At 42.8% G+C, this 15,580-nt stretch overlaps 1 non-coding gene across 1 annotated transcript; it reads right to left on the bottom strand.

Moving 5' to 3' along the window:
• Window positions 1-11,001: 11,001 nt before the first annotated feature.
• LOC138416720 (U5 spliceosomal RNA) lies at window positions 11,002-11,117 on the bottom strand. The gene has a single exon (XR_011247836.1). It is a non-coding gene; the product is annotated as a U5 spliceosomal RNA (small nuclear RNA).
• Window positions 11,118-15,580: the final 4,463 nt, after the last annotated feature.

Genomic DNA, 15,580 nt, shown 5'->3' on the forward strand with positions numbered 1-15,580 from the left:
GGCAGAGGAGGGAGGGTTCACCTCACTGACCCGTAAAAAGCAAGGGGGTAGATGGGCTCTGGCCCTAATCCATGGCAATGATAACTTTACAGGCAGTAATTCCTCCCATGGATAGATCACTTTCTCTCACCTGGTTACCATCATAACTTTATCCAGTCTTCACAGCTTCCCCCAAAACCAAGGAGGACAGTTCACGACCCTGTTTTACAAAAGTAGAAACAGACACAGTGAAAGAGACTTGCCAGAAGTCACTGAAACCTTGCAGCGTTGACACACTCACCCACTGGAAGGTTAATTATCACCTCTGCTAGTATGTGAAGGGGAGTGCTGGAAATCAGAGCTCCCAGTTGCCTGCAAGCACCAGAGGAATCAACATGAGTGCTGGTGGCCAGGGCAGGGTGGGATGGGGTGGGGCTGAGCAGGGGAAGACTCCTGAGAGATGACCAGATGAGACTGAGTGGGTGAGTTCAGGAGAGAAAAGCTGTGGCCTATCTCAAAGGAAAACTTTGAGAAAAAGCAACTAAGCAGCATTTTGGGGGGTGGGCACTGGATGTGGGAAAAGTAGCGAGTGGGCTGGGAGTTAGGGGACCTGTGTTCCATCTCCAGGTCTGTCATTATCATTGTGTAACTTTCAACAAGTGAGTTAAGTATATACACTTTAGGTTCCCACCTGTAAAATGGGTCTAATAAACCTTTCAGCTTTGGAAGACAGTTAGGAATTCCCATGAAATAAATGACTATGTGAAAGTGTTTTGATAAATTAGAAACCTTCTCCATACCCAAGGGGGAATCATTTGTATAGTGTACCTGAAGACAAGGGAATGTAAATCAGGGCTTCTAAACATGGGCTCCAGGGATAGCATTCAGGAGATCTGCAAAGCTGGATTGAAAAAAAAATATTTTCACTAAGTTCTAACTGAAATTCAGCCTTTCCTTCCATGATTAACTTTGGCATTTGCATCATTGTCAGTCATCACAGACACATTCATGACATGCCCAGGGGTGGCAAGCACCTTGAAATATTGTTCATGTTCATTATGGACTTTGAAATTATGGCAGTCATGAGATTTGCCTCTAGATTTCAGTATTTCATCTATTAATACAGAGGCACATGTGTTACCAATCACAAATTTGTTTTAAAAAATCTATTCAAACCTTTAAAATTATGAATCATGTTTAACATACACATAAGTAGACCTAATGGAATAAAGAAACTCTGTGTGCCCTGGTGGCTCAGTGGTAAAGAATCTGCCTGCAGTGCAGGAGACCAGGGTTCGATTCCGGGGTTGGGAAGATCCCTTGGAGGAGGACATGGCAACCCACTCGAGTACTCTTGCCTGGAGAGTCCCCATGGACAGAGGAGCCTGGCAAGCTACAGTCCATAGGTTCCCCCAGGGTTGGACACGACTGAAGTGACTAAGCAGCTGTGTGCCCATCATCAAGTCCAACAACCATCAACTGCTTCTCTCCCACTCACATTATTACCTTTTTCATAAATAATATTTTTGTGGGGCACAATTTTTGCAGTCCTATAATTTTGAAGCAAACCCAAGATATAATAATTTCATTTCATCTGTAGATATTTCTGTATGTACTTCTAAGGAGGTTACAACAAAAACCATAACCACAATATGATAATCATATCCAAAATCCTCCAATAATTCCTTAGAATCATCAAAGACCCACTAAGATTAAAAAACAAAGACATCTCACAAATATAATAAATTTTGAAAATACTGTTTGTTTTAACCAGGATCCCATTAAGTTCTGCACAGTGAGACAGGTTGCTTTTAACTCTGTTTTAACATATAAGTTTCCCTTTTTTCTCTCTCTGTTCTTGCAATTTATTCATTGAAGAAATCTGGTGGTTTGCTCCAAACAGCTCCTTGCAGTAAGGACTTTGCTGGTTGCATCCATCCTCCGCACCCCCCCCCCCCCGCCCCACTTGCTGCAGAAAAGCTCCACTGTGCTCTGCTCTTCTGTTAATTGGTAGTCAGATCTAGTCTTGATCAGATTCAACTTCAATTTTTCCTGGCAAGATTACTTAATGGGAGCAGAACGCTCTTTCACCTGGGGGCATAGAATATCTAGTTCTCTCTTTCTCTGACCTTAGCAGCTGATTGTCTAGGTCTGTCTGGGCATGGCTGACTCCAGCCATGAGCCAGGAAACATAGCATCTTGAAGAGGTTCCCAAGAACCAGACAGCCATTTCTCCAAGGAGACAGCTTTCAATCGAGAATGGTGTTTGGAGAATGTAATCTGGGTGCTAGAAGCGCTCATTACAACAGGGTTGTTTGTTTGTTTGTTTTGCCAAAGTTGAACAAGCAAGTTAAAATCCCCGTGTTAGGTAGACACCCAGCCTTCGGAGCCCAAGAAATCACTGGCCACCAGCATTTAGTTCTACTTAAACAGATTTGGCTGTGAGAGGAGCAGTTTGTCTAAGGGAGAGGAAAGTAAGTTACCCTCCCCAGTGGAGCAGGGCTAGACTGTGGGCAGTTCCCTTAGGCTCCCTGTGCTTGGTGTCCTGGTTCTCTACAAAAGAATATCAAAAGGCCCTGGAAAGGGGTAATCCCCACAACCCTGTTTCAGCCTCAGAGAGGCTCCCTGCACATGACCACAGGGAGGAGCCCGGAAAGCAAAGGAATGGAGCCCAAGGAATGAACTTAGGGATGGATTCTCTCCCTCCTTTACTGGGGCAGACAGGGCTGGTTTTCTTCTCCAGTATTCACTCTCTAAGATGATACCACTCTAATGGCAGAAAGTAGAGGAACTAAAGAGCCTCTTGATGAGACTGAAAGAGGAGAGAGAGTGAAAGAGCTGGCTTAAAAGTCGACATTTAAAAAAACTAAGGTCGTGGCATCCTGTCTCATCACTTTATGGCAAATAAAAGGGGGGAAAGCAGAAGCAGCAACAGACTTTATTTTCTTGGGCTCCAAAATCACTGCAGATGGTGATTGCAGCCATGAAATTAAAAGATGCTTGCTCCTTGGCAGAAAAGCTATGACCAACCTAGACAGCATATTAAAAAGCAGAGACATTACTTTTCAACAAAGGTCTGTCTGGTCAAAGCTATGGTTTTTCCAGTAGTCATGTACGGATGTGAGAGTTGGACCATAAAGAAGGCTGATCCCCAAAGAACTGATGCTTTCAAATTGCAGTGGTGAAGACTCTTGAGAGTCCCTTGGATTGCAGTGGCATCAAACTAGTCAATTTTTTTTTTTTTTTGGTACCACCAAGATTGGTCTCCTTTGAAATCTTGCAAACCCAGAATCTTATAATTTCAAAGATATTTCTTGTCTTAGGGGATTAGGATAGGACAGCAATAGAAAAAATATTGATCCTTTCTTTGCTCTTTAAGTTTTAGAAGTATTTTTGATATTGTTATCTTTTTTTTTTTAGGTTAATTTCTCTTGTATTTATTTATTTATTTATTTATTTTTAATTTTAAAATCTTTAATTCTTTTTTTCTAATAGTTTTATTTATTTATTTATCTATTTATTTAGTTTTTTATTTTTTAAATTTTAAAATCTTTAATTCTTACATGCGTTCCCAAACATGAACCCCCCTCCCACCTCCCTCCCCATAACATCTCTCTGGGTCATCCCCATGCACCAGCCCCAAGCATCCTGTATCCTGCGTCAGACATAGACTGGCGATTTGATTCTTACATGATAGTATACATGTTAGAATGCCATTCTCCCAAATCATCCCACCCTCTCCCTCTCCCTCTGAGTCCAAAAGTCCGCTATACACATCTGTGTCTTTTTTGCTGTCTTGCATACAGGGTCGTCATTGCCATCTTTCTAAATTCCATATATATGTGTTAGTATACTGTACTGGTGTTTTTCTTTCTGGCTTACTTCACTCTGTATAATCGGCTCCAGTTTCATCCATCTCATCAGAACTGATTCAAATGAATTCTTTTTTACGGCTGAGTAATACTCCATTGTGTATATGTACCACAGCTTTCTTATCCATTCATCTGCTGAGGGACATCTAGGTTGTTTCCATGTCCTGGCTATTATAAACAGTGCTGCAATGAACATTGGGGTACACGTGTCTCTTTCAATTCTGGTTTCCTCGGTGTGTATGCCCAACAGTGGGATTGCTGGGTCATAAGGTAGTTCTATTTGCAATTTTTTAAGGAATCTCCACACTGTTCTCCATAGTGGCTGTACTAGTTTGCATTCCCACCAACAGTGTAGGAGGGTTCCCTTTTCTCCACACCCTCTCCAGCATTTATTGCTTGCAGATTTTTGGATCGCAGCCATTCTGACTGGTGTGAAGTGGTACCTCATTGTGGTTTTGATTTGCATTTCTCTAATAATGAGTGATGTTGAACATCTTTTCATGTGTTTGTTAGCCATCTGTATGTCTTCTTTGGAGAAATGTCTATTTAGTTCTTTGGCCCATTTTTTGATTGGGTTGTTTATTTTTCTGGAATTGAGCTGCATAAGTTGCTTGTATATTTTTGAGATTAGCTGTTTGTCAGTTGCTTCATTTGCTATTATTTTCTCCCATTCAGAAGGCTGTCTTTTCACCTTGCTGATATTTTCCTTTGTTGTGCAGAAGCTTTTAATTTTAATTAGATCCCATTTGTTTATTTTTGCTTTTATTTCCAGAATTCTGGGAGGTGGATCATAGAGGATCCTGCTTTGATTTATGTCTGAGAGTGTTTTGCCTATGTTCTCCTCTAGGAGTTTTATAGTTTCTGGTCTTACATTTAGATCTTTAATCCATTCTGAGTTTATTTTTGTGTGCGGTGTTAGAAAGTGATCTAGTTTCATTCTTTTACAAGTGGTTAACCAGTTTTCCCAGCACCACTTGTTAAAGAGATTGTCTTTACTCCATTGTATATTCTTGCCTCCTTTGTCAAAGATAAGGTGTCCATAGGTGTGTGGATTTATCTCTGGGCTTTCTATTTTGTTCCATTGATCTATATGTCTGTCTTTGTGCCAGTACCATACTATTTTGATGACTGTGGCTTTGTAGTAGAGCCTGAAGTCAGGCAAGTTGATTCCTCCAGTTCCATTCTTATTTCTCAAGATTGCTTTGGCAATTCGAGGTTTTTTGTATTTCCATACAAATCTTGAAATTATTTGTTCTAGTTCTGTGAAAAATATGGCTGGTACCTTGATAGGGATTGCATTGAATTTGTAAATTGCTTTGGGTAGTATACTCATTTTCACTATATTGATTCTTCCGATCCATGAACATGGTATATTTCTCCATCTATTAGTGTTCTCTTTGATTTCTTTCATCAGTGTTTTATGGTTTTCTATATATAGGTCTTTAGTTTCTTTAGATAGATATATTCCTAAGTATTTTATTCTTTTCGTTGCAATGGTGAATGGAATTGTTTCCTTAATTTCTTTTTCTGCTTTTTCATTATTAGTGTATAGGAATGCAAGGGATTTCTGTGCGTTGATTTTATATCCTGCAACTTTACTATATTCATTGATTAGCTCTAGTAATTTTCTGGTGGAGTCTTTAGGGTTTTCTATGTAGAGAATCATGTCATCTGCAAACAGTGAAAGTTTTACTTCTTTTCCAATTTGGATTCCTTTTATTTCTTTTTCTGCTCTGATTGCTGTGGCCAAAACTTCCAGAACTATGTTGAATAGTAGTGGTGAAAGTGGGCACCCTTGTCTTGTTCCTGACTTTAGGGGAAATGCTTTCAATTTTTCACCATTGAGGATAATGTTTGCTGTGGGTTTGTCATAGATAGCTTTTATTATGTTGAGGTATGTTCCTTCTATTCCTGCTTTCTGGAGAGTTTTTATCATAAATGGATGTTGAAATTTGTCAAAGGCCTTCTCTGCATCTATTGAGATAATCATATGGTTTTTATTTTTCAATTTGTTAATGTGGTGAATTACATTGATTGATTTGTGGATATTGAAGAATCCTTGCATCCCTGGGATAAAGCCCACTAGGTCATGGTGTATGATCTTTTTAATGTGTTGTTGGATTCTGACTGCTAGAATTTTGTTGAAGATTTTTGCATCTATGTTCATCAGTGATATTGGCCTGTAGTTTTCTTTTTTTGTGACATCTTTGTCAGGTTTTGGTATTAGGGTGATGGTGGCCCCATAGAATGAGTTTGGAAGTTTACCTTCCTCTGCAATTTTCTGGAAGAGTTTGAGTAGGATAGGTGTTAGCTCTTCTCGAAATTTTTGGTAGAATTCAGCTGTGAAGCCGTCTGGACCTGGGCTTTTGTTTGCTGGAAGATTTCTGATTACAGTTTCAATTTCCGTGCTTGTGATGGGTCTGTTAAGATTTTCTATTTCTTCCTGGTTCTGTTTTGGAAAATTGTACTTTTCTAAGAATTTGTCCATTTCTTCCACGTTGTCCATTTTATTGGCATACAACTGTTGATAGTAGTCTCTTATGATCCTTTGTATTTCTGTGTTGTCTGTTGTGATCTCTCCATTTTCATTTCTAATTTTATTGATTTGATTTTTCTCTCTTTGCTTCTTGATGAGTCTGGCTAATGGTTTGTCAATTTTATTTATCCTTTCAAAGAACCAGCTTTTGGCTTTGTTGATTTTTGCTATGGTCTCTTTTGTTTCTTTTGCATTTATTTCTGCCCTAATTTTTAAGATTTCTTTCCTTCTACTAACTCTGGGGTTCTCCAACTCTTCCTTTTCTAGTTGCTTTAGTTGTAGAGTTAGGTTATTTATTTGACTTTTTTCTTGTTTCTTGAGGTATGCCTGTATTGCTATGAACTTTCCTCTTAGCACTGCTTTTATAGTGTCCCACAGGTTTTGGGTTGTTGTGTTTTCATTTTCATTAGTTTCTATGCATATTTTGATTTCTTTTTTGATTTCTTCTGTGATTTGTTGGTTATTCAGAAGTGTGTTGTTCAACCTCCATATGTTGGAATTTTTAGTAGTTTTTCTCCTGTAATTGAGATCTAATCTTAATGCATTATGGTCAGAAAAGATGCTTGGAATGATTTCGATTTTTTTTGAATTTATCAAGTTTAGATTTATGGCCCAGGATGTAATCTATCCTGGAGAAGGTTCCATGAGCACTTGAGAAAAAGGTGAAATTCATTGTTTTGGGGTGAAATGTCCTATAGATATCAATTAGGTCTAACTGATCTAATGTATCATTTAAAGTTTGCGTTTCGTTGTTAATTTTCTGTTTAGTTGATCTGTCCATAGGTGTGAGTGGGGTATTAAAGTCTCCCACTATTATTGTGTTATTGTTGATTTCCCCTTTCATACTTGTTAGCATTTGTCTTACATATTGTGGTGCTCCTATATTGGGTGCATATATATTTATAATTGTTATATCTTCTTCTTGGATTGATCCTTTGATCATTATGTAGTGTCCTTCTTTGTCTCTTTTCACAGCCTTTGTTTTAAAGTCTATTTTATCGGATATGAGTATTGCCACTCCTGCTTTCTTTTGGTCTCTGTTTGCGTGGTATATCTTTTTCCAGCCCTTCACTTTCAGTCTGTATGTGTCCCTTGTTTTGAGGTGGGTTTCTTGTAAGCAGCATATAGAGGGGTCTTGTTTTTGTATCCATTCGGCCAGTCTTTGCCTTTTGGTTGGGGCATTCAACCCGTTTATGTTTAAGGTAATTATTGATAAGTATGATCCCGTTACCATTTACTTTATTGTTTTGGGTTCAGGTTTATACACCCTTTTTGTGTTTCCTGTCTAGAGAATATCCTTTAGAATTTGTTGGAGAGCTGGTTTGGTGGTGCTGGAATTCTCTCAGCTTTTGCTTGTCTGTAAAGCTTTTGATTTCTCCTTCGTATTTGAATGAGATCCTTGCTGGGTACAGTAATCTGGGCTGTAGGTTATTGTCTTTCATCACTTTAATTATGTCTTGCCATTCCCTCCTGGCCTGAAGAGTTTCTATTGAAAGATCAGCTGTTATCCTTATGGGAATCCCCTTGTGTGTTATTTGTTGTTTTTCCCTTGCTGCTTTTAATATTTGTTCTTTGTGTTTGATATTTGTTAATTTGATTAATATGTGTCTTGGAGTGTTTCGCCTTGGGTTTATCCTATTTGGAACTCTCTGTGTTTCTTGGACTTGGGTGATTATTTCCTTCCCCATTTTAGGGAAGTTTTCAACTATTATCTCCTCAAGGATTTTCTCATGATCTTTCTTTCTGTCTTCTTCTTCTGGGACTCCTATAATTCGAATGTTGGAGCGTTTCATATTGTCCTGGAGGTCTCTGAGATTGTCCTCATTTCTTTTAATTCGTTTTTCTTGTTTCCTCTCTGATTCATTTATTTCTACCATTCTATCTTCTATTTCACTAATCCTATCTTCTGCCTCTGTTATTCTACTATTTGGTGCCTCCAGAGTGTTTCTGATCTCATTTATTGTGTTATTCATTATATTTTGACTCTTCTTTATTTCTTCTAGGTCCTTGTTAAACCTTTCTTGCATCTTCTCAATCCTTGTCTCTAGGCTATTTATCTGTGATTCCATTTTGACTTCAAGATTTTGGATCATTTTCACTATCAATATTCGGAATTCCTTCTCAGGTAGATTCCCTATCTCTTCCTCTTTTGTTTGGTTTGGTGGGCAACTCTCCTGTTCCTTTACCTGCTGAGTATTCCTCTGTCTCTTCATCTTGGTTATATTGCTGCGTTTGGGGTGGCCTTTTTATATTCTGGTAATTTGTGGAGTTCTCTTTATTATGGAGCTTCCTCACTGTGGGTGGGGTTCTATCAGTGGCTTGTCAAGGTTTCCTGGTTAGGGAGGCTTGTATTGGAGTTCTGGTGGGTGGAGCTGGGTTTCTTCTCTCTGGAGTGCAGTGGAGTGACCAGTAACGGGTTATGAGACATCAAAGGTTTTGGAATAATTTTGAGCTGCCTGTATATTGAAGCTCAGGCTAGTGTTCCTGTGTTGCTGGAGAATTTGCGTGGTATGTCTTGTTTTGGAACTTGTTGGCCCTTGGGTGGAGCTTGGTTTCAGTGTAGGTATGAAGGCATTTGATGAGCTCCTATTGCTTAATGTTCCCTGAATTCAAGAGTTCTCTAATGTTTTCAGGCTTTGGATTTAAGCCTCCTGCTTCTGGTTTTCAGTTTTATTTTTACAGTAGCCTCTAGACTTCTCCATCTATACAGCACCGATGATAAAACATCTAGGTTAAAGATGAAAAGTTTCTCCACACTGAGGGACACTCAGAGAGGTTCAATGAAATTTTCAAGGTCGTCAGGGTAGGCAGGAGGCTGGAGAACCAGGGCAGAGTTGATGCTGCAGCTCAAAAATCCTCAGGCAGTCTGCGGGCAGAATTCCCTCCTCCTTGGGAAAGGCCAGGGCCGCCCAGGGGGCTCAGTGGTAAAGAACACACCTGAGAAAGACCACGGACAGAGGAACCTGGCGGGCTGTAGTCCGTGGGCTTGCAAAGAGTCAGACATGAACTGAACACAACCCAAACTAGTCAATTTTAGAGGAAATCGTCCCTAAATATTCATTGGAAGGACTGTTGCTGAAGCTCCAATATTTTGGCCACCAGATGCAAAGAGCTGACTCATTGGAAAAACACCTTGATGCTGGGAAAGACTGAGGGCAGGAGGAGAAAGGGGAACAGAGGACGACATGGTTTACCAGTACCACCAACTCAATCTGAGTTGAGTCATGAATCTGAGCAAATTCCTGGGAGATAGTGAAAGACATGGAGAAGGCAATGGCACCCCACTCCAGTACTCTTGCCTGGAAAATCCCATGGACGGAGGAGCCTCGTAGGCTGCAGTCCATGGGGGCGCGAACAGTCGAACACGACTGAGCGACTTCACTTTCACTTTTCACTTTCATGCATTGGAGAAGGAAATGGCAACTCACTCCAGTGTTCTTGCCTGGAGAATCCCCGGGACGGGGGAGCCTGGTGGACTGCCGTCTATGGGGTCACACAGAGTCGGACACGACTGAAGCGACTTAGCAGCAGCAGCAGTGAAAGACAGGGAAACCTGGCATCCTGCAGTCATGGCGGGGGAAGTGGGGGCGCGGGAAGGGTGTCACAGAGTCAGACACCATTTAGCGACTGAACATTCCCTCTCTTTCTCCTGTACGCTTCCTAGGCCGATTGGGTCATGTCGGACTCTTTGGGATGCTATGGACTTGTAGCCCACCAGGTTGCTCTGTTCATGGGATTCTCCACGCAAGGCTACTGGAAAGGGTTACCAAGCCCTTCTTCAGGGGATTTTCGTGACCCAGGTATCCACCACGTGTCTCAAGTCTCCTGCATTTGCCGGCGTGTTTATTACCGCCAGCGCAAATCTCGCAAAGCTCATGGCTGCCTAGGGGAAAGACTACATTTCCCAGCCTACCTTGCAGCTAAGCTGTGAACAGGAAGCTCAGTTCTGGCGAATGAGATAGGTTAAACAACTTACTTCCTGGCGTGTTTTGCTAAGTCTATTATAAGCACCATCAAAAAATTCTTTCTTGACGCCTAAATTTAAACAAATAGGTTTAAAATTTCGTCTCCCAGTTTTAAAACGAAACTATCTCATCATTAAAAACCCACAAATATACTACAGGAAAAGCAATGAGTTTACAGTTTTTAAAATTTAATTTTAAACGCACCCATATCTGTCTGTCCAGTACTCTTGCCGGGAAACTCCCATGGACGAAGGAGTGTCTGGTAGGCTGCAGTCCATGGGGTCGCTAGGAGTCGGACACGACTGAGAGAACTTCATTTTCACTTTTCTCTTTCATGCACTGGAGAAGGAAATGGCAACCCACTTCTCTAGTGTACTGCCTGTAGTAATCTCAGGGACGGCAGAGCTTGGTGGGTTGCCGTTTATGGGGCTGCACAGAGTCGGATAACAACTAAAGCGACTTACCAGCAGTACTATATCGGTCTTGGGATGGCTGGAGAAATATCACCGACTGAATAACCTAACAGCACTGCTTACCTAAGTTTCTTTTATTCGTTTTGAACATACACTAAACTTCACTCATCTACTCCATAGTCTGTAGTCAAAACTAAGCAATAACAAGCTCGGTCTGTTTTTTTAACACCACAGGTAGCCTTGCAAAAGCAAGGCCTCAAAAAATTGAGTAAAAACTCAGAATTGTTCCTCTCCACGGAAATCTTTAGTAAAAGGCGAAAGATTTATACGATCTGAAGAGAAACCAGAGTATGCCTTGAGTTCGGGGCACGCATTGCTCAGGTAACTGTTACTCCTAACACAGTAAGAGTGATTATTTGACTTACAGAGCCATTCGTATCTTTCTTTTCTCAGACAATTCTATGAAAGTATTCTCACTTCTTGGGGAAAATAGTTCAAAGAAAAAGAAGAATATAGCCACTTTTAGATCGAAAAATTGTCCTAGGTGCAGTGCATTGTGGGTATGCAAATATGACTCAGTCGTCACGCCCCTGTTTCCGGAAATTCCTTAAATAGTTCATTCCTCTTGTGAGGGACAAAGACCACCACCAGAGGGCAGAGCCGAGGAGAGACTTAGAAGGTTAGAGACCTGAGCCTGATTCAGCTACAAAAAGACTTTTAGGTGTGAAGCGGGGGTGGGGTGGGGCATGAGCGTTCAGTCGTGTTCCACTCTTAACGACTCCGTAGACTGTACCCCGCCAGGCTCCTCTGTCCATAGAATATTTTCTGTTTATCATTTTTGCCAAGCAAAAGTATTTTAAAAATGGACCCAAATGATCAAATATAGAAAATCATACCTGGGGAAAAAGTGTACTTTACACAATGAAAGTAAAATCTGAAATCACATGAACAGCTAGCAATAGGCAATTAACTACATTGTGGTAGGTCAATAAAATGCACCATTCTGAAGCCACTAAAATGTTTTTCTCCAAAGAATATATAATATATGAATATATTTACCATTTTTTCAGTTAAAAAGAAAGATACAAAAGTATATTCCAGTTAGGTAGAAAAAAGATGTGTGTGTATATGAATGGCTTGAGAATAAACATTAAAATGTTAATAAACAATTGATTCCCAGCGATAAGTAAGCTGCTGCTGCTGCTGCTAAGTCGCTTCAGTCGTGTCCGACTCTGTGTGACCCCATAGACGGCAGCCCACCAAGCTCCCCGGTCCCTGGGATTCTCCAGGCAAGAGCACTGGAATGGGTTGCCATTTCCTTCTCCAATGCATAAAAGTGAAAAGTGAACGTGAAGTCGCTCAGTCGTGTCCGACTGTTCGCGCCCCCATGGACTGCAGCCTAGGAGGCTCCTCAGTCCATGGGATTTTCCAGGCAAGAGTACTGGAGTGGGGTGCCATTGCCTTCTCCGGCCATAAGTAAGAGTTGTTTTAATTAATTTTATTTTATTTTTGGCTGCGCTGGATCTTCATTGCTGCTCACGGGCTTTCCCTAGTTGCAGCAAGTGGGAGGCTGCCCTTCGTTGTAGTGCTTGGGCTTCTCGCTGTGGTGTCTTCTCTTGTTACGGAACGCAAGCTTTAGGCTCAGGGGCTTCAGTACTTGCAGCACGTGGGGGCTCAGTAGTTGCAACTCTGGGGCTCTAGAGTTTGGTCCTTCCTGGTGGCTCATGGTAAAGAATCCGCCTGCAATGCGGTAGACCTGAGTTCGATCCTTGGGGTGGGAAGATCCCCTGAAGGAGGGCATGACAACCCACTCCAGTATTCTTGCCTGGAGAATCTCCATGGACAGAAGAGTCTGGCCAACTACAGTCCATGGGCTTGCAAAGAGTCAGAGGCGACTAAGTACAGCACAGCACAAGAGCGCAGGCTCAGTAGTGGTAACCCAAGGGCTTAGCTGCCCCCTCGGCAAGTGAAATCTCAGACCAGGGATGGAACTGTCCCCTGCATTGGCAGGTGGATTCTTTACCACTGGACCACCAGGGAAGTCCAAGTTATTTTTATAAAAACCTGGTTAAGGGTGGGAAATCTGCAGCGTTCAAGTCTCTGGCCTGAACCTTGTGCTGTTGCTGTGGGGAGGGGAGAGGGGGCCGCTTCTTCTGCAGCTCCACCTGTGCTTCTCTTAGTCTGACTTTGACCCTGGGCATCCAGGGAAAGGTGGCTTCCTCCCACTTCACTGCTTCCCCACTCCCTGCCCACCCCAGCTCCCACCTACTAACCCAGTTCACTTTCCATCACCCACACCGACAGAGCGGGCAGAACAAAAACCTCAAGGAATTTAAACCGCTTTGCCTTGGCTTGGGAGTACATGCTGTAACCCTGTAGTAGTTTCGTTTCCTCTTTATATTTGGTTTACTCAGAGATAAGAGAATTCCTCTTCATTTCTCAGAAGATGGCTTAAGAGAGGGAGGGTCTAGTATTAGAAATTTGCTGCTGGGAGACTTCCCCAGTGGTTAAAAATCTGGAATCAGCAGGAGACGTGGGAGACACGGGTTTGATCCCTGGTCAGTGGAGCGAAGATCTCATGTGTCTCGGGGCTCTGCAACCGCTGACCCACGTGCCACAGCTAGAGAGAAGCCCGCGTGCTGCAACGATCTTGAGGGCAACGACCTAAGACCCGATTCAGTAAAATAAGTAAATATTAGGGGAAAAAAAAAGAAATTTGCTGCTGGTAACTTCCCACCCTCAGATCAAGAGAGGATGAGTCGACACTCGGATGACCACATGAGTGTTAATCATCCTGAGTTCTTTTAACTCTTTTAATCCTTAAACTAACCCTATGAGTTTGGTACCATTAGTACATCCTCACTTTACAAATGAGGAAACCGGCTCACAGTGGTGAAAGCCCACAGGTGGTAAGTAGCAGAGCTGGATGTGAATCCAGGAGACTCCCAGAGTCCATCCCCTAACCATGACACTGCCCTCTCTCAGTCGTAATCTACAGACTCCCATTTATTGAGCCGCTCCCATGGCGCATATCCTTTCCTTTCTTCTCACAACTTAATGGGATAAATGCTACCATCATTAGGGATTTGCAGATGAGGAAATGTCACTTGGTCAGGGCCATCACGTTGGATATAGTCCTGGATCTGTGACCTTTGCTGACTCTCATGTGGGCTCCTGACTTTTCCATACATCCTTGCCCTCCCTGGAAAATACTATAAAATCATTAGCTTCTCCTTCTTCTACTCCTGGCTCCCTGGCCTCATTGAAGTATCCAGCAGCCCATCCCTGGGCATCTCAGTGATGTTTTCCATCCTCAGATGCCTCCTGTTCATCCCTGGAGCCAGTCAGATGTGGATTCTGGCCAGCTGTGTAGTTTCTCCAATGACCTTGGTGGGGGCTGTCATCTTGAAACTGAGGACTTGAAGAATAGCCTGGGCCAAAGGCAGCCATGGACCAGGCCACTGGGGACTCTGTCCTGCAGGCCTGTTCTCTGAGCCTTGGTGATCTGCTTCCTCCAAGCAGAGCAGGTCCTCTGCTGCTGGGACCTCCTGGGCGATGCTGCGCTCTGGTTCTGGGCAGGTTGATGCCCAGAGGATGGAGGCCCTCTGTCAGGTGGAGTTGGGAGGGTGTGAGCCCACCATGTCTGGGGTGGGGGAAAATCAGACTTAGTCTGTGAGCAACAAGTGGTTATGGCAGCAGGGACTGTCCCCCTGCCCCCGCTGCACCCCCCCCCCCCCCGCCAATGTGCCCTTGGCTCCTGACAGCTCCTGAGCCCAACTTGCCTTTCTCAGGCATCATTCCTGAGCTGCTTAAGCTCCTGGAAGACCCTGAAGGAATCCCTCACAGCTCTGGCTTGGTTGCTGTGGTGACCCTAATGTTCCTACTCTAGGCCTGGCAGCTGCTTCCAAGGTGGGGAGGAACCCAGGTACCACAGTGCCAACCACTTTGGCTATACTTGGCAGTTTCTGAGCAACTTCAGGCTTTCTGGAGGGCAAAAGTCAACCCTTCCCTCCCCTGGCCCTGGTCTAGGGGCAGCCTTGCCTTCTTACTGTCAGCCTGAAAGCCAGCATGCTACTGGTGGCCAGCCTCCTTGGCCCCTTCACTCGAGATGGCTGGTGGCTATCTGTGTGGCTGAACTACACTCACTCCATTTTGTCAGCTCCACCTTATTAATAGAACCACAGACCCATTTCTGCAAGACTGATCTTTCACTTACTCACCAGGAATGCATCTAGGTCAGATAAGCTCCTCACCAACTTTAATCCTTGTCTTTATCTGATAGGAAACTGGAAGAATGCCTTTTACTGATGCAGATGGTTAATGGCCCTTAGGAATAATGGTCACATGATCCCCCGCGGAGGAGGGGGGGTGGGTGGGTGGGGGTGGGGAGGGAGGAATCGTTCCTGGGTCCTCCCTATGCAGACATGTTTCTATTTTTAGATGTTTATTTTTATTTATTTTAGAAGTGGTTCTATTTTTAGCTTTGGCCTCTTCTAATCCCCCTGTACCCCTTTTGTTGGTGCAAAGTGTAGCTACAAATGCCTCCAGGTAATCTCCTGCCTGGGTGTCAGTTACCTACAATAAACGTCATAATTGCACTTTATGGAGTTGCCTGCTCTGTTTTTCAGTCTCAAAGTTCCTCTTCAGTTCAGAGGATGTTATTCAACACCCCCTCTGTGGTGGGCTTACTTTTTCTTCTACTTGTGTCGCTTCTAGATTTTCATGTTTGAGCTCATTAATTCTCTCTTCCATATGGTCTGCTCTATTTAAATTGCTTTCCAACGCTTTCTTCATCTCTGATGCTTTCTAATGCAT

Source organism: Ovis canadensis, chromosome 12 (genome assembly GCF_042477335.2).
Source record: "Ovis canadensis isolate MfBH-ARS-UI-01 breed Bighorn chromosome 12, ARS-UI_OviCan_v2, whole genome shotgun sequence".
Taxonomy (NCBI): domain Eukaryota; kingdom Metazoa; phylum Chordata; class Mammalia; order Artiodactyla; family Bovidae; genus Ovis; species Ovis canadensis.